We start from the raw sequence: 27869 nt of genomic DNA, 5'->3' as shown, positions 1-27869 counted from the left end.
TTTGTTTGTTCATATGTTTTGTTTTTTAAATTTCACATATAAGTGAAATCATATGGTATTTGTCTTTCCAGGTATTATTTTTGATAAATGTCTTATAGATAGTAAATTATTTTAAGTTTATTTTACTTTAATATAAACACAGTGTAATATTTATACATTTTTTTAAAGATTTTATTTATTTATTTGAGAGAGAGAATGAGATAGAGAGAGAGCATGAGATGGGGGAGGGCCAGAGGGAGAAGCAGACTCCCTGCCGAGCAGGGAGCCCGATGCGGGACTCGATCCTGAGACTCCAGGATCATGACCTGAGCCGAAGGCAGTCGCTTAACCTACTGAGCCACCCAGGCGCCCCATATTTATACATTATTAATGTATTCTTTGTTTCAACAAATATTTCCTGAGTGCCTGGGAGAGGCACTTTGCTATGAGTTGGCAGGAAATAAGGAAAAAAAAAAAAACATATAAAAATCCTTGCCCTCACAGAACTTGTTTTCCAGAAAAGGTATGAAAAATAAAGCAAAATAAATGAATAAATAGTTTGTCAGATGGTGAAAAAGTGCTGTGGGGGAAAATTAAGCAGAGAGGGATGATGGGAATCATTGGCATAGTTGTGATTTAAAAGGATGCTCATTGAAAAGGTGACATTTGTACAACGGCCTGAAGATGAGCAAGACAGTCTTGTGGCTATCTGGAAGGACAGAAATTCAGGACAAGAAGAGCTACTACAAAGGCCCTACAGCGGAGCATGCTTGGTAGAAGGACAGCATAGATATGGTGAAGAGCACAAGGAGAGAAAACTGGAAAGGAAGTCAGGGGGGTGTGTGTGTGTGCGTGTGTGTGTGTGTGTGTAACAGGCATGTTAGCTCTTATAGGACCTTTTAGGCCATTGTAGGAACTTTGCCTTTTGTCTGAGTAAGATAGGAAGACACTGAGGTAAGACAGGAGAGTTTTTAACAAAGAAGTAACACGAACTAATTTATATTCTTAAAACAATTATTCTGTTTTGTTGAAAATAGACTAGAGAAAAGCACACATACAGAAACACTAGCACCAGGGAAGAGGCTATGAGAATATAATGCAGGAGGGGTAATAATGGAATGAATCAGGGCCATAGAAATGGTGACAACATATTTAAAGACAAAGCCAAGAGAATGATCTTCCATATTGAATTAGATGTAGGAGAAAGAGAGGGGATGGAAATAATTTTTAACCTGAGCAATTGAAAGAATGGGTAATACTGAAGGGGAAAGGGGTTTCTGTGTGCAGGTTGGCAGGTCAAAAGGGTAATGGAATGTCAGGAATTCACTCTGAGTCATGTTAAGTTTGAGATCGCTATTAGAAAAATCAAGTGGAGATGTAGGCTAGGCAGCCTGGACCAGAAGTGTTGTGTATGTGGAAGTTTTAGGTAGATAATAGATGTTTTTTAAGACTATGGCACGGAATGAGCTCATGAACAACAGGGAGTTTAGGTAAAAAAACAAACAACGTACAAGGATTGAGTCCTGGAGTACTCCAGTTAGAAGTCGAGAAGAAAAGAACCAGCAAAAGCATTGGAGCTGCCATGCACACATATTAAAAAATTGTCTAAACAAGGACATTCTGTTCTTCCCAACCCCAAGGGTTGAAGTATACTTGCAATGATTTTGTAAGGAGAAGGGAGAACACACAGCCAAGAACTAGGTACCATTCATTGTCGCTCTCTATGAGAATCATGAATCTACAGTCATCTCAGTGGCCAAACTCTTGTAGCTCATTCCAGGAAAAGCTATCAGGAAGCAGTGGAGGTCAAGAAAAGTATGATCAGGAGATAGAACTAGCTCAGTCATCAAATCCTTCATGTTCATTCAACTAATAATGATTGAGAGCCAACTGTGTGAGTCACTGTCGCAGGTGCTGAACTGAGAGTGCTCACTAAATCAGAGCCCATTGTTAAAGCTACAAATGCAGGGGCGCCTGGGTGGCTCAGATGGTTAAGCGTCTGCCTTCGGCTCAGGTCATAATCCCAGGGTCCTGGGATCGAGTCCCACATCGGGCTCCCTGCTCCTTGGGAGCCTGCTTCTCTCTCTCTCTCTCTGCTTTCATGAATAAATAAATAAAATCTTTAAAAAAAAAAAAAGCTACAAATGCAAAAATACTCATAAGTATACATCATAATGATGTAACACCCTTTAAATAATGGAAAAAATTTTTTGATCCCTTAGTATATGCCAAGTACTATTTAAACAGATTGCATTAAACAAAGATGACAGCAATAACATTTATCCTGTAAGCTCTCCTGCGATGTGAATTTGCCCATTCCCAGGTAGATTCTAATTCATCTTTTCTTGGTATCTAGGTTGGACTTAGTGACCATATTTAAACCAAAAGAACACAAAGAAATGACTTTGTGAGAAAACTGAAGCTAGGTCAGAGAAGTTATGCATCTTCCACCTGGTTCTCTTAGAACATTTGCTTTCCAGACACTCCTTAAGACACTCCCTCTTGGAGCCCAGTCACCATGCTCTAAAAAGCATTGGCCACAGAGAGAGGCTACATATAGGAGGGGAGCCTCTTCTTCAAGTCATTTTGATCGGGGATGTCAGTAAAGAACCCTCCATATCATTTCACCCCCAGCATTTGATGAATCCCCAGCTATCTGAGTCTTCTGAGCTGAGGCTCCAGAATTCAATGTTCTCCATTGAATTTATAAGAAGAATAAAACAGTTCCCATTTTGTGTCACTGAGTTCTAGGGGTGGTTTATTAAGCAGCAATAAATAGCAGGAAGAGTCATGTATTTTTGTCACATTATCTCATTTAATTTTCAAAAGAAATCTATTAGCTGGGTATTATTATTGTGTGCATTTTACAACGGGGACTGAGTCTTAAGAATTGTTAATGCAGCTAATAAATGGTAGTACCACAATTCAAGCACAGTTACAGAACTAGAAGTTGTGAAGACAGCATTAAGATATATACTATGGGTAAGACACTCTGCTGGGCACTGAAATAGGAAATAAATATATGAAATAACCTCTGTTCTTGAAACTTCTGTAAACAACATAAGGAGTTAAGACATGTATATGTGGCAATTGCTCTCTTCTCAAAATCTTTAATTCAATGGCAAATGGTGCATTCATTCATTAATCAAGCATTCAATAAGTGGCCACTGGGTGCCTAACATTGTATTAATCAGAAAACCAGCCAACGGTATAGGCAGAAAGAACAATAAGTAGTGAAATGAAAGAGAAGACACCTTTATAAATCATTCGTTTGTATTTTATCCTAGAAGTAAGATATCTAAAGCACCTTGCTAATAAAAGAAAAAAACATAGTAGGATTGGAGATTTGTGAACACAGTTCATCAAAGTGATCCATGACTCGTGTACAGAAAAACAGGTTCTAAAAGATTACATGAAGTATGGAAGAAATAAATAAAATAGGTATGTATGTTCCCAGGGGGCAGATGGAAGAGGGAAGAGATACAAGAGGAGAAAGCATGCATACGGTTGCTACTGGGAAGAATAAATTGAAATTGATATGAAATATGTCACACTCAAAGTTCTTCATATTTAGGGGAATGGTTTACATGCATAGATTTAAGATCCTGCTCTATGTATACTTTTAAATTTTATAGAAAAAAAATTTACATTTGAAATTCTGAGGAATAAAAAGGGTTTTTTCCATAGTGCTGGGGAAAACAAGGATGGTATTTTAAGAGATAGAAAATATTTATACTCTTCTAGGGTTTCTATCTCAAATAGCTTGTATTTACTTTTTTTAAATATGAAAAAAAAAGGAAAAGTCTAAAAAAAATGGCAGGTTTAGAGTACCAAGATTCTATGCTACCTCAGTTTGCCCAGTGAATATCATGGGAGACCTTTGTGTTTGGGTCAGAATGCATAATCATTACCTATCCTTAATTGCAAATCACTGAAGATCTTAATTAGTGAAGATCAAGGTGTGTGTGTGTGTGTGTGTGTGTGTACAAGCATGTGTGTCATTAGTGTATTGGTATGTAGCAGAAATGAAATCTTGGTCAACTCAATTTTCCACTGTTAAAAACAGAAATTAAAATACTGTGTTTTTTACCAAATATTGCCATTGAAAATCCTACTCCAATTTTATATAATGCAAACTTAATTATCTTAAGCACTTTTCTTCAAAGACATTAAACTAGTCACAAAAGTGTTTGTTAATCCACATATCTCCAAGATACTGTATCTTTATTTAGCTGAGCATTTGGTTCTTGAAAATTAAGTCTTGTTGGCTCAGGATTTTAGCATTGCTGAATTATTCAAAAATAAGCAGAAGGTTTGTAAACAGGGAGTTTTAAAAAAATTAGAAATCTAAACTCCTAGGTGATGAAGGAATGCCAACCAGCATACGGAAGGATCAATGTTGAGTCTAGTTTTAATTGTCTGGTTTATTGATGCAGTGAATAGAGAGAAGGGGAAGTTTTACAGTACAAGTTAATGTACAAAATGACTGAGATAACAGTGATTTATCTAATTTTCATATCTATTAAGCTTAGTTTTGTGGGGTAGGAAAAATAATTTTCCCTCTACCCTTCTAGGTTCTTGGTTAAGATTCTCCACACCCCTCCCCTGTAATAAAAGACAGACTAACAGAAAAAAAGCAAAAAGAACTTTAATAACATGTAGACCTCTGGAATACATGAGAGACCCCAGGAAAACTGAGTTACTCCCCTAAATGTCCCAAGTCAGCACCTTAAATGCCATTTCTAACTAAAGAAAAAGAAGATCTAGGGAGGTGGTGAGCCAGTCATCTAGATTTCTAGAAAATTTAGTCATCCTCTTCCCTGAAATGGAGATTTCACTTATAAATGTTAATGTCTCTTACAAAAGGGTAACTTCTACTCGGTTTTCAGCGTTTCTCCTATGTATACCGTTTCTTAAAAATAATCAGCCTAAAATAATTCTTATGCCAAAGAGCCATATTTTGGGGTGACAAATCCTGCTCCCCTTCAGAATCTTCAGCCCCACACTCCCAAATACAGGAAGAATAGTTACCATTTAATGCTAATTTTTATATTAATATTAGTAAAATAATGATGAATTCATAAATTTATGATCACTGTTATTGATTAAATGTGATTGATGTCAACATTAGCCAGAAAATGTTGACATTTTAAACTAGAACAGTCTCTGTTCTGCTCATTTTTTTCATCACATTTTCTCAGCATAAAAAGTCTGACATTTATTCATGAAACATTTCTTAGTTTTCTGTTATGTGCCAGGCTCTGGAAGTCGAAACCAAATGAGATAAAGTTCCTTTCTCAAATGACTCACAATTAAATAAAATAAAGCAAGTAGTAAAGTAAATAAGTATGCTTACAAGGCATAGACACTGATATAAAATTGTGTAAGGAAACGACGGGGCACAAACAATAAAGCAAGTAATAAGTTTTCCTTGGGAGAGACATGAGGAAGGGCTTCATAAAAGAAGGGGTTTCTGAGTGGAGTCTGGAAAGGAACATGAGACAGAACAGTTCTAGAAAAGTCATGGTGAAACAAAAGAGCCCAGCCTGCTTCCTTTGACGAAAATGTTCTGCTTTGATAGGTAGATACATAGACAGATATGTCAAATAGATAGAATAGATATACAGGTATAATATATATCATATATTATGTATAATGTATACATGACATATACACAAAATATCTATATATAATACATTAATATATATAATAAATGACATGTGTGTATATGCACATTCATGTATTATATATAGATATTTTGTGTATATTTAAATATATAAATCTAGGGCACCTAGGTGGCTCAGTCGTTAAGCGTCTGCCTTCGGCTCAGGTCATGGTCCCAGGGTCCTGGGATCGAGCCCCACATCGGGCTCCCTGCTCAGCAGGAAGTCTGCTTCTCCCTCTCCCACTCCCCCCGCTTGTGTTCCCTCTCTCACTGTGTCTCTCTCTGTCAAATAAATAAATAAAATCTTTAAAATAATAATAAATAAATAATAAATATATAAATCTATAAAACACATGTATAAAGTATATATAAATATTTGCGTATACACACACACACACGTCTATAGATACCTATATGTAGTTTGCATACTTTAGAGCAAGGTAGCCATTTTGGCCAGCCCATGGAACGCTCTTTATTATACATTCTTTCTTGGGCCCTCCATTTCTGACTTGATCCACAGTTTTGTTTTTTAAAATGCTTGCTCAGTGTGCTCTCACATTTGAGAACAAAATAGAACCCAGAAAATATTTTAAATTTAAAATTTTAATCATGTTTTTATTAAGTCATTTACATAAAAATCTAAAAATATTTTTTAAAAGAACAGTAATCCATCATTTTTTGTAATAGGTAGACTTAAATACACTTTCTTTCAAATACTCTGGTGCCACCCTGTGGTTCATTTCCATATGACATCCTACTGATAAATTGATCACTTTCTCATTTCCTTGTAGAAAATTTTTAAAATACCCTATTTAGCCATTTATTTAACAACTGTTATTAAGCATTATATTGGGATCAGAAATACTGTTAGGCACTAGGTTTAAAAAAACAAATAATAAATGTTTATTTTTCAAGAGGTTTCATTTCTGGTATGTTTTTTGAAGGAGGGACTGGAACAGAGATGGAGATAGCACAGTACCTTTAATAAATGTGGAATCTATGTCTGTATCTTCATCATCTCTCATGTCAGAATGAAAATAACTATTGTGTAGATGACGCTTTGAATGATTTCATCTGTTTGGGAAAACTATAAAGATATATCCTGAAGAAAGTGTTTATAATTACAATAAATTATTTTTCTTGCTTAATATGTGTAAATGTTTTGGAGTCCCGTGCCAAAAATAGTGCTACACTGTTATGAGGTAGATAATTGATATGCATTCCAGACCTTGGAAATTTTATAGCATGTAGAATTGTGCCACTGGGCTCCATATCCCAGTTCTCATAAAGTTCAAGAAAACAGCTCCCTCTTTCAGAAAGAGATAAATAATAAACTCCTTAGAAATAGTCTACTTCAGCTCACAGTGTGTTTTTACTAAATGACTTCGCTGTGGAGGAAACAGTTGCCTTGATCTTGGAAAGAGTCATAATGAATGGATAAGAAATGGCCCCATAAGAACCCCCATAGTAAATATGAAGGTCTGACAAGGGTTGGTGAGCAACTCTGAAACAGATAATGACTCTCTATTGCATAATCTATGACCCTACCCAAGTTAAAGCAATTTATAAAATGAAAAACTTTTTTTCTTTTTCTTTTTCTTTTTTTTTACTTTGTTTTGGCTCTCTGGGATCATCTGACATTAATTCAATTCAACTTTGTTATAGCAAAAATATATAAAATAATTACATTTCAGAAGGAATCAATACAATTTAGTCAGAAAACATTTCTACAGGACTGATCACTCTCCTAAGGACATCAGAAATTATATTGACCACCTCTTCACACAATTGTCAAGATATTAAGAATCTAAATAAGTAGTTGATTATTGTGAAATCTCTAAAACAATCTTTTCCAGTGTTTGATAAAATTGTGTAATTTACATTTTAAGGGGCAAAGAGTATTCTGGTTTAATTTAAAAAGTACTAGCATCAAAAATAGAATTAAATTTACTTAGAACTTCCTTTTCCACCTCCCTTATATCCTTACCTCTCTTGCCCCATGGTAATTGAAAACAACTTCAAACATGATTTTGCCCCTCAAGTAGGGATCTATCCTATTTGTTGGTTGAGGAATCCTTCACCCATTTCAATAGTCATACTTGATAGTAGCTACTATCTGCTTAGCACTATTTAGATCAGTGTTTTCAGTGGTGCCTCTTTTGACATTTGGGAAGAAACAATTGTTCACTGTAAATAGTGTCCCACACATTGCAGTATATTTAGTGTTCCTGATATTTAGGCACCAAATACCAACAGCACTCACCAGCCTTTATTACAAATAGCATTTCTATACATTTTCAGATCCTCCCTAGAAGTTTACAACATATAGATGAGTATTGAAGTAGACCCAAGAGAAATACTTATTCATTTATTCAACAAGAGTTTATTAAACATCTGTAATTAATCACATAGCATAATGGGAACTCACTAATCAGAGAGACAAAATAAACATAAAATCACAATTCAACTTATATTATTATAAAAATATATACAGAGTATTAATAGAAAACAAAAGAAGGAAAAGACTGAGTGAATGGAGAAGGCTATAAAGAAGAGGAAAAAGAAATGGTCTCTGTTTTGAAGGGAACATAATAATGGCCCAGGAGAAAAGTAGAAGAACATTCCAGTTCCATACTCTGGAAACAGTATGTAAAATCTCAAGTGTGAAATGTGTGAAAGAGAATGAAGGATAGAGAGTGCCTGTCCCTGTGACTGAAACAATAGGTTTTTGAGATAGGAAGATTGAAGGCAGGAGAATAAGTACAGTTGACCCTTGAACAGTGTGGGGGTGAGGAGTGCCAACACCTTTGCACAGTTGAAAATCCACATATAGGGGCAGCTGGGTGGCTCAGTCAGTTGGTCATCCAACTCTTGGTTTTGGCTCAGGCCGTGATCTCAGGGTTGTGAGATCAAGCCTCAAGTCATCAGCTCCACACTCAATGGGGAGTCTGCTGGATGTTCTCTCCTTCCTCTGCCCCTCCCCCACACTCATTTTCTCTCTCTCAAATAAATAAATAAAATCTTAAAAAAAAAAAAGGGGGGGGGGACAAGAAAATCCAGAGGCACCTGGGTGGCTCAGTCGGTTAATCATCTGCCTTCAGTTTAGGTCATGATCTTGGAGTCCTGGGATCAAGCCCTGGGATCGAACCCTGTCTGCTTCTCCCTCTCCCTCTGCCCTTCCCCCTGCTCATGCTCTCTCTCTAGCTCTCTATCAGATAAATAAGTAAAATCTTTAAGAAAAAAAATCCACATACAATTTTTGACTCCCCAAAACAGAACTACTGATAGCCAACTGTTGACCAGAAGCCATACCAATAATACAAATAGTGGATATTTTGTATGTGTATTATATACCGTATTTTTACAGTAAAGTATGCTGGAGAAAAGAAAATGTATTAAGAAAATCATAAGAGGGGTGCCTGGGTGGCTCAGTCATTAAGCGTCTGCCTTCGGCTTGGGTCATGATCCCAGGGTCCTGGGATCGAGCCCTACATCAGGCTCCCTGCTCAGCGGGAAGCCTGCTTCTCCCTCTCCCACTCCCCCTGCTTGTGTTCCCTCTCTCGCTGTCTCTGTGAAATAAATAAAAAATCTTTAAAAAAAAAAAAGAAAATCATAAGAAAGAAAAAATACATTTATAGTAACATGCTGTATTTATAAAAAAAAAAAAAAACTTGCACATGAGTGAATCTGTGCTGTTCAAACCCATGTTGTTCAAGGGTCAACTGTAGTAGGAAAGGGGAAGGGAGAATGGGGGGCGTTGAGTGGGGGGCAAATTTTACTCATCTATGGAATTTGAATAATCTTCTGCTCCTCTGGCTTAACAATCCTCCTTTGGGATCTCAGCTACCCTCACACCATCAACTAGGACTTCTACTTGAGTGACTATCAAACTCTATTGTCATGTCTGACCCCCCTCCTGATATCCATATTACATTTTCAACTCACTGCTCCCCTTCTTTTTAACAGCTCTGCCCTGACTTCAGTCTGGAAAGGTGTACAATGAACTGCTCCTCTTTTCTTCCAAACTAGGCATTGGCTCCTCTGTGGCACTTTGGCTATCTTCTTTCAGATTTCCCTGCTGCCACAGAAATCAGATCAGTTTCTATTCTCTACTCTGATTTTCCTGAATAATATCTCTTTTAAAAGTTTATCTCAAAAGTTCCACTGTAGCCTCTCCTATCCAAGTCTCCCAGCTCCTGCTTTCCACTCTTCCATCATTCCTGCGCATTGCCCTCATACACAGCTAACACATTATTTTAGTTGTTTTGGTCCTGTACTCAAAAACTTAAGCTCCAGGATCAGGAAAAAAAGAAAACTCTGCTTATCCTGGCACTCAAGGCCTTCCACAATCTGGGCCCAACTGACTCCTTATTGCAATCCAGTGACAGTCCTTAACTTTCAATGCCATCTGCTGGTAATAATGACTATAGTAATGGTCAACAAATATTGAGAGTTTCCTCGAACTTGATATTGAGAGAAGTACTTTAATCAATTTTCTCATGTAGCATTTACTAAAGCTCATCTGTGGGCCCTTTTATTTTCCATTTTGCAGATGAAGAAACAGAGATTTAGCTGATTAAGTAACTTGGCCATATTTTCACAGGTAATAAATGAAAGAGCCAGAATTTGACATATGAAGTTATTTCTGATTCTTATTACCATTTCATACTTCCGATTTTCTCCCCTCTCTCTTTCTCTCTCCCTCCATTCACTCTTATTTATTCTCTGAAATGAATATTACTATATCACCTAAAATTCTTCCACCTTTTCCCATTGAAATTTAGCCCATCTGTTGAATCCAACTCAGAGCCTACTCTCTCCATACACACTTCCCTACCAACTTAAAGTCCCCTCTCCCTCCTGCCAAGCCAGTGATTTCCAACTTTTGCTGCTCATTGGAATCACCTGTGGAGACTTGATATAATTGGCTTGGGGAACCACCTGGGCTTCAAGATTTTCAAATCTCTCAAGGTGATTCCAATGTGCAGTCAAGGTTAAAACATTGCTCTAAGATCTTGACATATATATATTTTTTTACTCTATAGTTCTTTTAGCAACCAGAATCACAAACAAACATGATTTAAGGGTGGATTTGGAGATCAGTGATTGCATCTATACGTGAGGATGTTGATTGTGATTAGTGATCTTCAAACATTTTTTGGCAAAAAAAAACTTTGTAATCATTTGGAGATACACCAAAAATATGCTAAAAAGAAAGTTGAACTTCTTTTATGGAAATGGAGGAGGGAAATGGAAAATCCCACTAAATTGCCTCTTTCCCCTGAGGGACCTACATGAAATCTCTAGTGCACCTAGGCTCAAATCCTAAATATACTGAATTATATCAGCCCTTTCTATCTGTAATAGTCTGATGTTCTACAGTACCACGGGTAAATGAAAGATGAATTATCTATATGTTAGCTGTATTGTTGGACTATTTCTCTCCCAATAATACATTATTCAGCTAATGGAGCCTCTAATTCTTAGGGAATTATATTTATCTAATAAAAATAATAGTATTTTCAAATGACCTAGAAATGGCCACATGTACCAAACATGGTATTAACATTTAAAATTCGCAGTCACCTCCGAGGACAAATAGTAGTATAACCCTTTTGCCACTGAAGAAACAGAGGGTTGAGGGGTTAAGTGACTCACCTCAAGTTGTAGTGCATTTTAGTGCCATACTCCCCACTCTGAATCCAGCTTATTCTATTTTTTATAAATATTTTATGAATCTCTCCTTCACCTGCTACCATGGGCTTAAAAACATTTCCACTAATGAGTAGCACAGAGTTGTCTCCAAGCTACTTGGAACCAAAGTTCAGCCAGAATTTAGTATAATAGACAATTCACAACACATTTCCAGAGATCAGCAGGGGAAATAAATTCACACAATAGAGTTTTGCATTCACAAAAGGTAAAATGTGCTGGAGACTTTTTTTAATGACAAATATAAAATAAAATTATTTGTAACAAAAAAATAACATATTTAGTTTGAATTCCAACTATGAAGTAAAGATTAAAGAAGAAATAGATCAATGAAGAAAACCTGTTGAAGGAAGGAAATAAAAGATCAGAGTAGAAATAAATGAAATAGAGACTAAAGAGACAATAAAAAATCAGTGGAACAAAGGCTGGTTCTTGGAAGACATAAACAAAATTGACAAACTTTTAGCTAGACTCACCAAGAAAAAGAGAGCAGGCTCAAATAAATAAATATAATAAATTAAAGAGAATTTTCAACTGATACCACAGAAATACAAAAAATCATAAAAGACCAGTACAAACAATTATACACCAACAAATTGGAAAACCTAGAAGAAATGGATAAATTCCTAGAAACATATAATCTTCTGAGACTGAATCATGAAGAAATGGAAAATCTGAGTAAACAAATTACTAGCAATGAGATAGAATCAGTAATCAAAAATCTCCCAAAAAAACAAAAGTCCAGGACCAGACAGCCTCACAGGGAAAGTCTACCAAATATTCAAAGATGTAATACCTATCCTCAAACTCTTCCAAAAAATTAGAGAGGAAAGAATGCTTTCAAGCTCAACTTAGGAGGCCAGATTTACCCTGATAACAAAACCAAAGACACCACAAAACAAAAAACAAAAACTGATAAGCCAATATCCCTAATGAACATAGATGCAAGAATCCTCAAAAAAAACTTAGCAGACCAAATTCAACAACACATTAGAAACATCATACACCATGATCAAGTGGGATTTATTCCAGGGATGCAGGGATGGTTCAATATTCACAAATCAATCAATGTGATATACTGCATGACCAAAATGAAGGATAAAAATCATATGATAATCTCAATAGAAGCAGAAAAAGCCTTTGACAAAATTCAGCATCCATTTACCGTAAAGCACTCTCAACAAAATGGGTATAGAGGAAATGTACCTCAATATAATAAAGGCCATAAATGGCAAACCCACACAGAATACCGTACATGTTTCTAAGATCAGAAATAAGACAAGGATGCCCACTTTTATCACTCTATTCAATGTAGCATTGGAAGTCCTAGAAATTAGGCAAGAAAAAGAAATAAAAGGCACCTAAATGGAAAGGAGGAAATAAAACTGTCACTATTTGCAGATGACACGGTTTTATATATAGAAAACCCTAAAGACTCCACCAAAAGACTGTTAGAACTAATAAATGAATTCAATAAAGTTGCAGGATGCAAAATCAATATATAGAAATCTATTACATTTCTATACTCTAATAATGAACTCTTGGAAAAAGAAATTAAGAAAATCATCCCATTTACAATTGCATCAGAAATAATAAAATACCTAGGAATAAATTTAACCAAGGTGCTCTAAGACCAATACATTGAAAACTATAAGGCAGTGATGAAAGAAATTGAAGAAGATACAAATAAATGGAAAGATAGTCTGGTCTCATGGATTGGAAGAACACTGTTAAAATGTCTATCTTACTCAAAGCAGCCTACAGATTCAATGCAATACCTGTCAAAACCTCAATGACATTTTTCACAGAAATAGAACAAATAATCCCAAACTTCATATGAATCACTTAAGACCCCAAATAGCTAAAGGATCTTGAGAAAGAGGAACAAAACTGGAGGTATCACACTCCCTGATTTCAAATATATTATAAGCCTATAGTAATCAAAACAGTATGGCATTGTCACAAAAACAAACACACAGATCAATGGAACAGAACAGAGAGCCCAGAAATAAACCCACATATATATGGTCAATTGATTTACAACAAAGGAATCAAGAGTATACAGCAGGGACAGGACAGTCTCTTCAATAAATGGTGCTCGAAAAACTGGACAGCCACATGCAAAAGAATGAAACTAAACCACCATCTTATACCATTCACAAAATGAATTCCAAATGAATTACAGACATGAGTCTAAGACCTGAAACCATAAGACTCGTAGAAGAAAATATAGGCAATAAGCTCCTTGACATGAGTCCTAGTGATGTTTTTCTGGATCTGATGTCAAAGGCAAGGAGGAATAAAGCAAAATTAAACAAATGGGACTACATCAAGCTAAAAAACCTCTTCACAAAGAAGGAATTTGTTGACAAAATGAAATGGCAAGTTTCATTGGGAATGGGAGATGTTTGCAAATTATATATCCAAAAAGGGGTTAACATCCAAAATATATAAAGAGCTCATACAACTCAACAACAACAAAAAACAAACAACCTGATTAAAAAAATGGACAGAGGATCTGTATAGACATTTTTCCAAAGAAGACATACAGATAGCCAAAATCACATAAAAAGATGTTCAACATCACTAATCATTAGGTAAATGCAAATCAAAACCACAATGAGGTATCACCTCACACCTATTAGAATGGCTATCATCAAAAAGACAGAAAATAACCAGTGTTGGAGAGGATGTAGAGAAAAAGGAACTCTTGTACCTTGTTGGCAGGAATATAAATTGGTGCAGCCAGTATGATAAACAATGTGGCGTTTCCTCAAAAAATTAAAAATAGAACTATTATGTGATCCAAAAATTTTACTTCTGGGTATTTATCCAAAGAAAATGGAAACACAAATTAAAAAGATATATGCACCCTATGTTTATTGCAGCATTATTTACAATTGTCAAGATATGGAAACAACCTAAGTGTCTAATGATTGATGAACGGATACAGAAGATATGATAAATAATATATAGATAGATGATAGATAGATAGATAGATAGATAGATAGATAGATAGATAGATAGACGATAGATAGATGATAGACAGACACAATGGAACACTATTCAGCCATAAAAAAGAAGGAAATCTTTCTGTTTACAACATCAATGAATGTTGAGGATATTATGCTAAGTAAAATAAGTCAGATGGAGAAAGACAAATACCAGATGACTTCACTTATACATGACATCTAAGAAACAAAACAAATGGACAAAACAAAACAAAAATAAGCTCATAAATATAGAGAACAGATTGGTGGTTACCAGAGGGGAAGGTGGTGGAAGGTGGGTGAAACAGGTGAAGGGACGCGACTTATGGTGACCATCACTTTAGAGTGTACACAAATATGGAATCGTAATGTTGTACACCCAAAGCATATATAACATTATAGACCAATTTTACCTCAAAAATAAAAAAAGAAAACCTGTTATTTCAAAATGTATCAAACTATAACAAAATGAAGAAAACTGTAAAAGTGTTCAGACATGAGTGTCTCAGTTTTCTGAGAAAGTTAAGTTCAACACAACTCATTTTTATTCTCATTTTAGTTTCTTCTCTTTTCCCAACAGATCATTTTCCTTACTATATGAGGATCAGTGCAGAGGTCTGTCATATTAAACTGTCACAAGAATATAGGGACAAAAGATTCCTGATAGTGGGGGAAGCTTAAGTGAATAATCCATCAGGGAAGTGCCATCACTAAGTCAAGGTAATAACACACACAGAAGGACACACATTCATCCACCGAGACTGAATCTTTTCAGTTTAATATATCTTATGACTCGTAACAACAGTCTTTAAAGTTTGAAAGGCATATAATGCCCTAGAAATTACAAAGTAATTGCTTTTTTATTAACAGTAAAATAAAAAGAAACCAACAACAACAGAGCCAAATAATTGAAGACTTATTTGAAAGAATTTATCTCAATATTCAACTTCTAGTTCTTCAATGAAAGAAACATCTGTTCTCAATTCTTCGATCTCTATAAGAAAAGAAGTGTAAGGATTGGAAAGTTGGCCATGTATATTTAAATGTATACATATTTGTATAATATTTCCTCAAATCTAACACTTACCTAATAATTTTACCTTAATTATGTGTTTAGTAACATTACTTTCATTAACTTTAAACAAGAACTTTATTAAATATTATGGATATCTAGCTTCATTGAGGAAAGTTTTCAGGCTGACTAGCATTTACATCATTTAGAGGAAAATACATGGAGTTATGGTTTGCACACAATGTGTTGAGTGTCTAACTACCCTTAGCTCTCTTCCGAGGGAATTGGCCTAGGAATTTCATATGCGTAAATTGTCGGTCGTTGGCACAGCTATTTGGAGCAGGGGTGGATGTTGGACCCCCAGATAGCCATCCATAGGTGACTGTCACAGGATTCTGTCCATAAGAAATGCCTTTATACTGGATGGTGACAATTCAACCAAAACAAATTGTCTCCAATCTGAACGTGAAATATGCAAAGATAGAGTTGGTTAGCAGAAGTAAAATCAGTTGAAACAGAGATGGACTGGGGCATAAAATAGCAAAGCTCAAGAGGAGAGAATAACGGACCTATCTTTCTGGAAGCAACACAAGGAAACCAGGTTGCTACCAGAGTGATGTTGAATGCCAAAGTTCCACTTCTCCCTAAAGCACGACTGCAGAATTACAGTTTTTACTCTGAATGTGGGGTCTGAACATATAGTTTTTCAGGCTATTTTCTGTTCTTCCCCGCCCCCCCAATGGGGCCAAGTTTATCCACGATGCTCAACCCCCCAGCTGGTCAACCTGATATTTCCTGTTCTTTCTTAATCAAAAGCCTCATTACATAACATAACCAAACATATCTCTATTCCTTGCAGCCTCAAAAAACCATAAGGCTGGTTGCATTAAACATCTTTAATTAAGCATGATCAATAGAGTTAAATATCACTGGATTTCTGTGCTAACTGCTTTTTTTAGTAATGATACAAATATTTTTCCAATCTTCCTCTATATTGCTACATAGTTGATCAGCAACACTAAACCATCCTAACTTGTATTATAAATTTTCTAGAGGTAGTATAGCATAGTGGTGAAGAGCATAGACTCTGGGGCATTGGTTCAGATCTCAGTTCAACTACCTTATAGCTCTGTGATCTTGGATATGTTTCTCAACTTCACTGGATCTCTTTCCTCATCTGTAAAACAGGGATATTAATTGTATCTACCTCATAGAGCTTTTGTGAAAATCAAATGAATTATTCTTTGTAGAGCATTTAGAAGTTCAGCTGAAAATAAGCACTATATGAGAACTAATTATTATTACTATTATTATTTAAATGAGAAAATAATTTAAACTCTAGAAGATCATATTTCAATTTTTAAATAGCATCATCTACTTTATAAAAGGGATTAATCAGGGGGCCTGGCTGGTTCAGTCGGTAGAGCATGCGACTCGATCTCGGGGCTGTGAGTTCAAGCCCCACAATGGACATAGAGAGTGCTTAAAAAAAGTATTAATCTTATTTTTAAGAGATTTTATTTATTTTATTTTAGAGAGAGAGAGCATGCATTCACAAGCATGAGCCGGGGAGAGGGGAGGAGTAGAGGGAGAGGGAGAGCACAGAGCCCGACTTGGGGCTTGAACTTACGACCCTAAGATAAAGACCTGAGTTGAAATCAAGAGTTGGAGGTTCAACCAACTGAGCCACCCAGGTGCCTCAAATAGGGGTTAATCTTAGTGGAAACTTGTGGTATGCTTTACCCCCAATGTGCTTTCATTGGTATTATTCTACTGAAATATAAAAGTGAAAATGAAGGCAACTCTCAAAAGATTCCAATTGGGCACATCATTTCATTACAGCTAATTCTGGATACAAGATTTGGCAAGGAAAATACGCTTAGCCAAAACATCCTTAATTCTTCTATTACATAGACAAGCACCCTAAGCTATTCATAAAAGTTCCAGGCCCTAGGATAGTCACTGGAGCTATTCATCAAATAATTCAAACAGCTGATAAAGAGTTGACCGAAACAGCAATGACTGAATTCCTCTCTAAGGAGCCAGAATGAGTCTCTGGCAAAAAACAAGAAGCTATTATGTCATGTCCAATTTACTCGGTCTAGTGATTCAAAGAACACTGTTGCATCCATTATAATCATTTCCCTTTCTAAGGTTCTTATATTCATTAGGAAATGTCCTTAGCTACCCTAAAGATTTCATGTTCATTATCTATATTAGATTGAATAAACTGGATATGGTCTGGCAGAGTGATAAAACAATATTAGCAAACAGATGCTAGACATTAGTGCCTTAAAGTAGCTTTCAGAGATGCTCTCACAGCCCCTAGCCCTTTCCCCAGCTGAAGCTGCCAGCCGTGCGCTCTGCCTCCGTCCCCTCCCTGTGTGCACTCAGGGCTGGATCGTCTTTATAAGCAAGAGGATTAATAGGCCCAGGAGCAGATGCTCTTCTACAGTAAGTACTCCTGCAATCTCCAATTGTGCTTTACGTGCAGTTGATATCAATCACTCCCCAAAGAGACATTTCTTAAATACCTCTCTATTTTAAGATCCACATTTTGGTAATTTTATTATGTTAGAAATTAAACACTTGCTGGCTAAAGTGCATCACTGACTGTGAACAAAACTGTGCTCAGAGACCCTGTTAAAGTATATCTTCTCTGCATTGTTCAACACTGCCTTTGTCCAACTAAATGCAAAGCATGGTCCAATGGAATGTGAGGCAGCTGTAAAAGAGTTGAAGTGCAATGTCAGATTTTAGGTCCTCAAAACTGTGTTTGCAGAACTCATCAGTACAGTTTTCATGATAAAAATGTTAGATTTTCTCGGGCCTTCTAACAGAGAATATAGTTTAAGTGTTTTGTCTATGTACCTATGAAGGGTGGAAAGCCTTAAATCTAGAAATCATACTACATTTCAGTTGTTTTAGTCCTGACTTAATTCTGAAGTAATATATGTGCCCATGACGAGTGATGAGAGGACATTAATGAAATTAATTATGTGTGGTTCATCCATTGTTAATATTGACATAGCGATTTATTAATAGTCATTTTGGTAAAAGCAAACCAAGAGGGAAAATCAAGAAAATGAAAAGAAAGATGAAATTATACAAAGGGTCTTGATTTTATCCATTCTTTCATGTGCTTTGACTTTACTGCAAAACATCTCTATATCTCTTTTTCTTTCCCCAAGTGATTTATCATCCTAGTAACCTCTGTTATGATCTATGTTTCCTTACAAGAAAATGTTCAATATATTCAGCATGCCTTTTTTTTTGTAAAACCCTGATCATTTCTAAATGTCAACAACTTTAAATGTTGGTAGGTATTACATGCATATGTGCAAATATTATAAACATGTATATGTTTATATGTATTTACACACATATACATGCTTATATTTGGTTATATATTATATATATATTATAAATATAGTTGATAGGGTCTATATCTGTATTTTTATCTATAGCTGTACCTATATATTTCTATATACAGAGATATGCAATACTTAATTCCTTCCAGATCTTGAATTCCCTGCGCAATCTGATAAAATCACCTAGGAAAAATGCACTTGTGTATATATACAAAACCAATGTTACCAGCAAGGTGTGCATTCATATCTAAGTCCATAGGTTGCAAATTAAGAAACTTAGTCAACACTTGTATCGATCCACAACAAAGTTCAGTTTAGAAAAAATGTTAGAGAAATACTTTAACATGTACTTGTTTCATATATTGTAATAAATAGGAGGAGAAATAGTAATCTTCCCCTGATTTTATTTTCAAGTCTGGCTGGAGAACTATGAGGAAATGCCCTAAGACAATGGTCAGCAGCCCAGGCTTTTCATTGTTTTGTTTGTTTGCTTTGTTTGTTTCCTGTGCAGCTTTCACAGGAAGCACAGTAAAGGGTATTACATCTCTCCTTCCCTTCAGTTATTTTCCAGGGGAGAGGGAGAAAGGACATGGGGCCCTGGAGAATGGACGGTGGTATTATCAGAATATCTGGTAGGAACAGAGATTGGGATGAGCTATAGATCTCTGAATTGTAAATTACCCTCTTGAGCAAGAAGACATTCTATGGGTACCGATCAAACTATATGGCATTTCTATGTTTTCTTTCTAATGTCTACTTCAATACTATTTCCTGGGAAGAGGGGTTTTCCTTGACTTTGAGGTTGTTAAAGATTAAATGATGGAAAAGTCTTAATAATTAAGGTCGAGCCCCAGAATAAAAGCAGAGAGAGCTATCTGTTTGTGGCTACACACACCTATCAAACACACCACTTTTTTTTATTGTAGTCATCATGGCCTTTTGTGACTGGCATAATTTCAAAAAGGAAGCAGACACCATGACTGAAAGAATGTTAAAATATTTTATTGGCTATAGGACATCCTTTGTGTCCTAGAAGTCAGGCAATATAATTTAACTCAGAGAGCATAGCTTTCATAAAATCTTATGAGCCAAACCAGTACACTGTGTTCTCCAGATGCTTTGTTGGTAGCCCTTCCCATTTCCTTGATAAAACAAAAGGAGTGGGAGTGTCTGGCATCTCATCTAGGAGACTATTGTGTCATCCAACGGTGTAAGATTTACAACATCATCAATATATTCTGTGTCATGGGGCACCTGGGTGGCTCAGTCGTTAAGCGTCTGCCTTCGGCTCAGGTCATGATCCCGGGGTCCTGGGATCGAGCCCCGCATCGGGCTCCCTGCTCAGCGGAGAGCCTGCTTCTCCCTCTCCCACTCCCCCTGCTTGTGTTCCCTCTCTCACTGTGTCTCTGTCAAATAAATAAATAAAATCTTAAAAAAAAAAAAAAAAATATATATATATATATATTCTGTGTCATGCTCAGAACATCCCAAGTTCCCTTTTAAGTAAAGTTGGTTCCTTTCAGAATATGGGGATTTCAAGAATATTATTGTGACTAGAAAAAGAAAAGGAAAGCCTTTACACAAATTTCTGGCCTTTTACCATTATTGCCCTTGAGAGAAATTAAGTCTGACTGCAGACAAAAATGGGGAAGCTATTCAGCAAGTTCAAAAGTGCACTGACCTTTTAATTACTCTTAAATTGTATTTTACATAAAGATTAACATTAAGCCTCCGTAGCATCAAATCTCTACTTCATTAACTTTCTAAATATATTTTACAAACTGTAACAGAGCTTCAGGATAATATGTAAGTCAGTGAGTAGTCGAGACAAAGATTTTAAAATATCTCTAACATTTTCAGCTCCTCTTCTTATTTTTCCTTAAGCTTTATATCTATTTCTCTTTATTCAGTTAATAAATGGTTATTGAGTGCCTACTATATCCCAAGCACTGTGCACAGTATTGAAGATATGATAATAAATAAGATAAATACAGGTTTCTTGCCCTGAGAGAGCTTGCAGTATTTTGGAGACACAGACAAGCAATGAGGCAATTCCAGTGTGATATGTGCTTTGACAGGGAGGAGCAGTTTGCTAAGGGATGACATTTTTAAAAGGCATCTAAACCAGATTGCAGGAACTATAGAAGGATTTCTAGATGAAGTAACACCTACGCTGAATCTTGAGTGGTGAGCCATTGGCCAGATGCAGGAAGGTGTCTGGTTTGAAGAAAGAGCAATAATGAGAGAGGGAAGGAGATAGCTTTACCTTAAAATATGAGAGAAACCTGTGTAAGTCTAACGGTTAATGGGAAGGACCAAGCATGGAGGAAGAATATGAAGTTAGAGGAGATAGTGAGTATAAATGATAGAACAAGGATCTCATGAAGGCATAGCACAGCTGAAGAATGAGCCTGTGGAAGGAATTATTACACTATAATGGAAGGACAGAATAAATAAAAATATAAACAATTTTAAAGGTGCAGTGGCAAGAAGCTGAGAGAGTTCTAGTAAAGTGGTTTTAATTTCTTAAAATGAACAAATATAGTAATCAATATTTATTGATTATATTTTAGCCTCAATCAGGGTGATTAGAATTCATCTAATAGAACTCCCTGTGACACAGATATCTTCCCCATTTGCAGATGCAAAACCAATGCCTCAGAGAAGATAGTTTGTTCAACAATTCATAATCAGCAAGTGTCAGAGTCAAAGACACAGAATCCAGAATCTCTAAGCTGTATGCTTCTTTGCAGTCCCTCCAGGAAAGTGGAAGCAGCGGTTCTCCGCTATGTGAATAAGGGAGGAAATGGAGACAGAAGTTTGAAATAACCAGAAAAGGATCAAACTGCAATGAACATCTCCTATTCTAACTACAAGGGCTGCTGGATAGTGCTAAAATAAGTAGAAATATATTGGGTCACTGGTCATTTGGAAATCTCAGTTTGCTCAACAGCTCAGTCAAGTGTAGACATGGAAGAAATAGGCAACTGAATTGATCTAGGATAGAAATTTTTCCAGGGAGATGGTGTTTTAGTCAGCTCAGGGTGCCATAACAAAGTATCACAGCTTCGCTGCCCCAACAGAATGTATCTTTTTACAGTTCTGGAGGCTAGGAATCTGAGATCAGCGTGCCCACATGGGCAGATTTGGGTGAGAGCTCTCTTCCTGGATTGCAGATAGCCAGCCACTTTCTCTCTGTGTCTTCACATTGTGATGAGAGAAAGAGAGAGAGATATTAGGAGGGAAAGCTCTCTGGTGTCTCTTTTCATAAGGACACTAATCCTATCATGGGGCCCATCCCTTAGGGCCTCATCTAAACCTCATTACGTCCCAAAAGCCCCATCTGCAGCTACCATCGTGCTGGGAGTTAAGGCTTCAACACACGAATTTTAAGGAGGTAGGCAGGGGAGGGGGGGCACAATACAGTCCACAGCAGATGGAAAAAAATGGAAGATAATAAGTGTGTGATTTAAAAAAATATTCAAGACCTGAACCAAAAAAAACTAAAATGAAGGAGAAAAGAAGTGAAGACCAACTGGGTTTATTGCAGGGGAAAAAGTGGGAGAGCCCTGATGAGGCGACAGAATCCACGTAACAGAAACAGCTCGGCTCAAATAACACAGACAGAAGATGGAATGATTGAATTGACTTTTTAATCTTTCATATCTCCCATATTGATTTTTAGTTAATATCTAAAAATAAATAAAGGTCTGTAGACTCATTTCCTACAGGCAGAAGAGAAGAGAGATTTGAGTACACTCTGCAAACACACTTGAGGAGAGACTGAAGGGTCAGCTGGAAGCTAGCAACTTCAAAGAATGAATGGCCAATGAAGTTTCCAGGAGAGAGGAAAAGGTGAACGAACAAATTTGCTAAAAGAGATCATCATGGGCACCCCAGCAAATCCTGCCCTGTGGCTAGTAAAAGACAAACAGAGGTGACTATTTAGAAAAAAAAATCGAATTCCTATTATATGTAAGATATATACTCACTGCACAGAAATCTATCTCACCAGGTAATAAGGTTTAACAATTCCAGTGAATGACTGAAACACATTTTTAAAAGAATAAGAAGTCAGAAATCAATGAAGAAAATTTGATAGATATTAAGATATAATTTTAAATAGTATATTAAATTAGCAACTTTTGTTTTTTCTGATCCCATTTTTTTTCATCAAATGGAACTCAGAGTGTCATCTTCTGTCTGCCGCTTCATAAATTGTATTGTCTAAGGGAATGGATTAGTAGGAAAAGGATAATATTAGTCATTCAATCACTTAATGGACATTTTTAATCATCAAAATACAATTTTGTCCAATAAGCTATTTATTTGATTGAGATTAAGAATACAAAAACTACTGGGGCACCTGGGTGTCTCAGTTGGTTGAGCGTCTGCCTTTGGCTCAGGTCATGATCCTGGGCCCTGGGATGGAGCCCTGCTTGGGGCTCCCTGCTCTGCCAGGAGTCTACTTCTCCCTCTCCCTCTGCCTCTACCCCCATCCCCCGCTCATGCTCTCTCTCTCTCTCTCAAATAAATAAATAAAATCTTTTTAAAAAATGAACAAAGTGATCCTGTCACTTAAAGAAAACAACTGACAGTATTTATGTCAATCACACAATTTAAGCTTCAAATGTGGGCTTCAATTAGCTTGCCAGCTTTGCAATATTTACAGACTTTCCTGAGGAATTTGGTAGTGGTATCAGTGAAATTCCATGATACTGTATAATGAAATGCAGCAACATTTGGAAGATCTGCATAACTCAACATGACAATATTTTCCAAATGTTCAATGTATCATATTACAAAATCATGCATGGGTAAAAACTACATTTACATTACATAATAGACCAATGGGCAGATCAATGGATTTTAATGTAATGAAAAGTTTATTGATAAAGTTTCTTAGTTTCAGATTCTACATCACAGTTAACCTTTAAGAAATTACTGCTTGCTGAGTTTGGGTATAGTATCAAAGAAAACTATTCCCAATTATTTTAAAGGCTATGCAAAGTCTCCTTCCTTTTTCAACTACATATATGCATGCAAACCTGGATTTTCTTCATTTACTTCAACCAGAGCAACACATCACAAAAGACAGAATGCAGAAGCAGATATGAAAATCCAATCATCCTCTATTAGGCCAGTATCAGAGAGATTTGCAAAATGTGAAACACTGCCACTCTTTTCACTAAAGTTTTGTCTGGGAAATATAGTTATTAAAATAGTCATTAAAAACATGTTACTTATGTTAATATGTAATGATATGTTTAAGGATGTTATTTATATTGTTGTTTTAAAATTTAAATACAGGTAGTAGAGTCCATATGGATGCTGAATAGCCAAAGAGTGACTGCATTGCATATTATTTTTTTGAGAGCAACCAGCATGCAGCTTTATTTTTTTTTTTTTTCTTGCTCTCCTCATATCAAATGACTGGAAGTCTAAGAAATGCATTTCCCAGAATCCCCTGCCATTAGGTTTCTAGGTTAGAGTCCACTAAGCAGAGGCCACAAAGTTTGAAAGTAGAAACCATTATTTTTTGTCCAGTAAGGAGACTCCATGGGCTTCAACAGAAGTAATTCTTTGCAGCTTCTTCAAATCCCCTGGTAATCGTTCATCTGGTGCAGTGGTGAGCTGAGATCATTAGTGGGAGTTCCCTGTGATTCTTGGAACTTCCTAATGCTTGCATTGCTTGTGATAGAACTGAATAATAGTGAGTGTTTTCCACAATCACCACTCCTCCAGACCTTTCCATGTATTTTTAAGTCACTAGTTTGCTGTATTAAATTTCATCCTGCTTGAAATGCCGTAGTTGTTTATTTTTCTGATTGAACCTTGACTCATACCAGGAAATAGCTTACATCAATACTGAAAATGTGAGATTTGGCAACACTTCTTATTTTAGCATAAACTTTTTCAATGAAAATTTGATCAACTGTTATCACACTGAGCAAAATACTTAAACAGGCTTTCTAGAATAGGAAATAAGAGAACACATTGATTTGGGGGGAAGAACATAAAAAAATCCATGATACCTATACCTTTTATCTCTGTGATTTATTCATTCCATAACTAGAAACCTGTATCTCCCACTCCTTTTCACCCATTTTACCCATCCCCCCACTCCCCTCCCTTCTGGCAACCATCAATTTGTTCTCTGTACTTATGGGGTTTTTTCTGCTTCTTGTTTGTTTGTTTATTTGTTTTGTTTTTTAGATTTCACATATAAGTGAAATCATATGGTATTTGTCTTTCCCTGTCTGACTTATTTCAGTTAGCATAATATCTTCTAGGTTCATCTATGTTGTTGCAAATGGCAAGATCTTATTATTATTTTTTTTAATGGCTGGGTAATATTCCAGTGTGTATGTGTGTGCGTGTATGTGAGAGTGGGTGTTGATGACATCTTCTTTATCCATTCATCTATCAGTGGACACTTGGGTTGCTTCCGTATATTGGTTATTATAAATAATGCTACAATAAACATGTTTTATTCTTTTTGTTTGTTTTCTGAGTCAGTCCACTTTATGGCTTGGTTCTCCTCTGTAGACCAGCTGTGTTTCCCAGCTGACGCACTTGTTCCCCTCCCCCACTGAATTTCATCTTTCTATGGCAGAAACACCTTATTGCCTTCCAATTACACATTACCGTCTTGTCCCTCAAAATAAAAGAATATTAATTTTTACCTAGAAAAACTGCAGTCAGTTAAAAGTTTTAGTTTCCAAGTCTTCCTTGTCTCTAAGTACTAGTAAGTAAGATCTGTAGAAAGTTCTATGTAAATAAAGGTGTTGTGTGGAACTTCCAGAAAGCCTCAAGGAAAAGGGAAATATGTTCTTCTTCCTCCCTTTCTCCATGCTGCTGTAGCAACTGCATGGAACTTAAGGATAAAAGCCATACCCTCACGGTGCCAGGATGGACACGTAGGAGCACAGGTCCCTGATGACCATGAGGTTGGCATACCTGCCCAGATTGCCTTTCCCTAGAATTCTTTATGTGAGAAATAAACAAACTTTCCATCATATTTCAGCTATCTTCTTTCAAGTTTTCTGCCACACAGAACCTCACACAGTCCTAACCCAAACCAGTCCTAACCTATAATTCTCAGATTATAAATAACACAGGGCTATTTTGAACAAAAAACTTTCCATGGAAACCTGGCAGTAACAGATGGGGATGTATGGAATGGAAATGAAATAATACATTCAGTGGAGGACATCACTGTTTCTAGATATTTGTTATCACTTCTCTGCTGTGGACTTATTCATCATTGTCCATGCCTACCCATAAGTCTCCTGCCTTCCATCACTTTCTTGAGGCTCTCTTCCCTTCTAGTTTGACTTACCTCTTAAACGATCTCTTCTTGTGCACCCCCAGTAAGTCAAAATTCCTCTGGTTTATATTGTCAAGAGTTCATTTCTGTATTTCTCTCACCCGCTCCATCCAAGCTACATGCATAGCATCACATTTCCAAGCAATCCCAGTGTCCTTTCCTCAATAAAAGACCTCTCTACCCAAGAGATAACATAAGCAATCCCATCAGAAAGAAGCAGCAGCTACAATTAGTTTCTAATCATATTTTTCTTCCTATTGCATCATTACTTAAGAAGCAGCAAACATTACCCCTGTGAAAATTTAATGAAATCAGAAACTCCCCCCAACATATTTTAGCAGTTCCTATGTATCATGAAAAAATACCTAGAAAGGCAGGAGCCCCGACGCTGCTGATGCTCCTGGGACGAATGTGAAATCAGAAGCCATTTCTTTTAACAGAGGGACCCCCTCGAGCCATCTGTAATCCTCCCAACTTCCTGCCAAAAAGAGACCCCTGGAGCCATCTGTAATCCTCCCAACTTCCTGCCAGCTATTGCGGAGGCATGTAGACCTTGCCGCTCTAAGCCTGCGCTTGCTTACTGCATCTGTTATATGATTTTTCTCCCAAACCCTCATAAGATGCAGCTTCTCTCTTAAACACAGAATAAAATGTTTGGGTGTTGCTTTCTTGCCATCCCACAGCTTCCATTCAACAGCCATTCTCTGAGAACTTTGTTATATAACTCACAGCCCCTTCCACACCAATGACTATATTCTTCAATTTTCGCATGGATGATATCCAATAAATCAAGACTCCAGATTGACAATTCCCTTACCTTTTCATCTCCACTGTTTTTCATGTCCACTCTCCCTCTGATATGATAAGCATATTTGAATTTGTCACTAACTAAAATTTCACCTCTTAAATCTTAAACTCTAATTTTCTATCACCAACAATTTTCGGCATTCCATCTTTCTCTCCCTCGGTCCCATCATAACTACTTTTAAGCCTTTGAAGAGAATTCTAGGAAGAGGAGGCAGAGCAAAAGATTCTCTGCCTCTCTCCATCTTAGAAACTATCCAAAAATAACAAAGAGAAAAACAGAAGTGACCACTTCATCTTCAATAAACACTAATGAAAATCCATAACCCTGGATGAAAATAAATTTTAAAAAGCTCCAAATGCATGAAAATTAGACCAAAGCATTGAAAGTTTGGACGAGATCTCAGTAGAATCCAGGTAGAGTGCTCTGAGTTGAGTTCATCCGGACTGCGTCACACCTCCAGAGGCAAACAGTATCCCCTGTTAGAACAGCAAGATGCTGGTGGGGGGTGGGCTGTGGGAGACCACCTGATGCTTTCCCGTTTCAAAGGAGTGGCCAGGGAGGTGGAACTGAAAGAGGAAATATATAGAAAAGCTGTCTTTGAAAAGGGAGTGACAGCATAGAGAGTAAAATATGGGTAATGCACAGCCCTAAAGCTTCTGATCTTAGCTGGAAAAGAAGAAAAGATTTCAGCACGCCTGTGTGTGCACACGTAGACAAACACATGGATGTATGAACGTGCATCTGCACGCACACACACACACACACACACACACCCCATATCATACTAAAACAGAAACATATTGAACTTTCCAGAACCATAGAGGACCTTCTTGCTACTGTAGAACACAGGAGATTGAGAAAACATTTGGAGAAGACTGTCTGAATTTCAATAAACTGTAAGCCTCACCCTCCATCTTCAGAAATGATCATCTTTCCAGGATAAATAATACTAAGGATAATAAGGGCAAAAAAAAAAAAAAAAAACTAAGAAGGAGGATGTGG

At 36.6% G+C, this 27869-nt stretch overlaps 1 long non-coding RNA gene across 2 annotated transcripts in view; it reads right to left on the bottom strand.

The window, feature by feature from the left end:
* The window catches only part of LOC115945013 (uncharacterized), a 55972-nt gene extending 28458 nt beyond the window's left edge, over positions 1 to 27514 (bottom strand). Inside the window, exon 1 of one of the 2 annotated variants that reach the window (XR_004079494.2) lies at positions 26877 to 27514. This is a non-coding gene — a long non-coding RNA (uncharacterized LOC115945013). Of the gene's footprint in view, positions 1 to 26424; positions 26852 to 26876 lie in introns of those variants that run through there. The other variant, XR_004079495.2, reaches the window with a different exon arrangement.
* Positions 27515 to 27869: the final 355 nt, after the last annotated feature.

The sequence above is a fragment of the Leptonychotes weddellii genome, chromosome 6 (assembly GCF_054177405.1).
Source record: "Leptonychotes weddellii isolate Sample4059 chromosome 6, ASM5417740v2, whole genome shotgun sequence".
Classification (NCBI taxonomy): Eukaryota; Metazoa; Chordata; class Mammalia; order Carnivora; family Phocidae; genus Leptonychotes; species Leptonychotes weddellii.
This window is presented reverse-complemented; position numbering and strand designations above follow the sequence as displayed.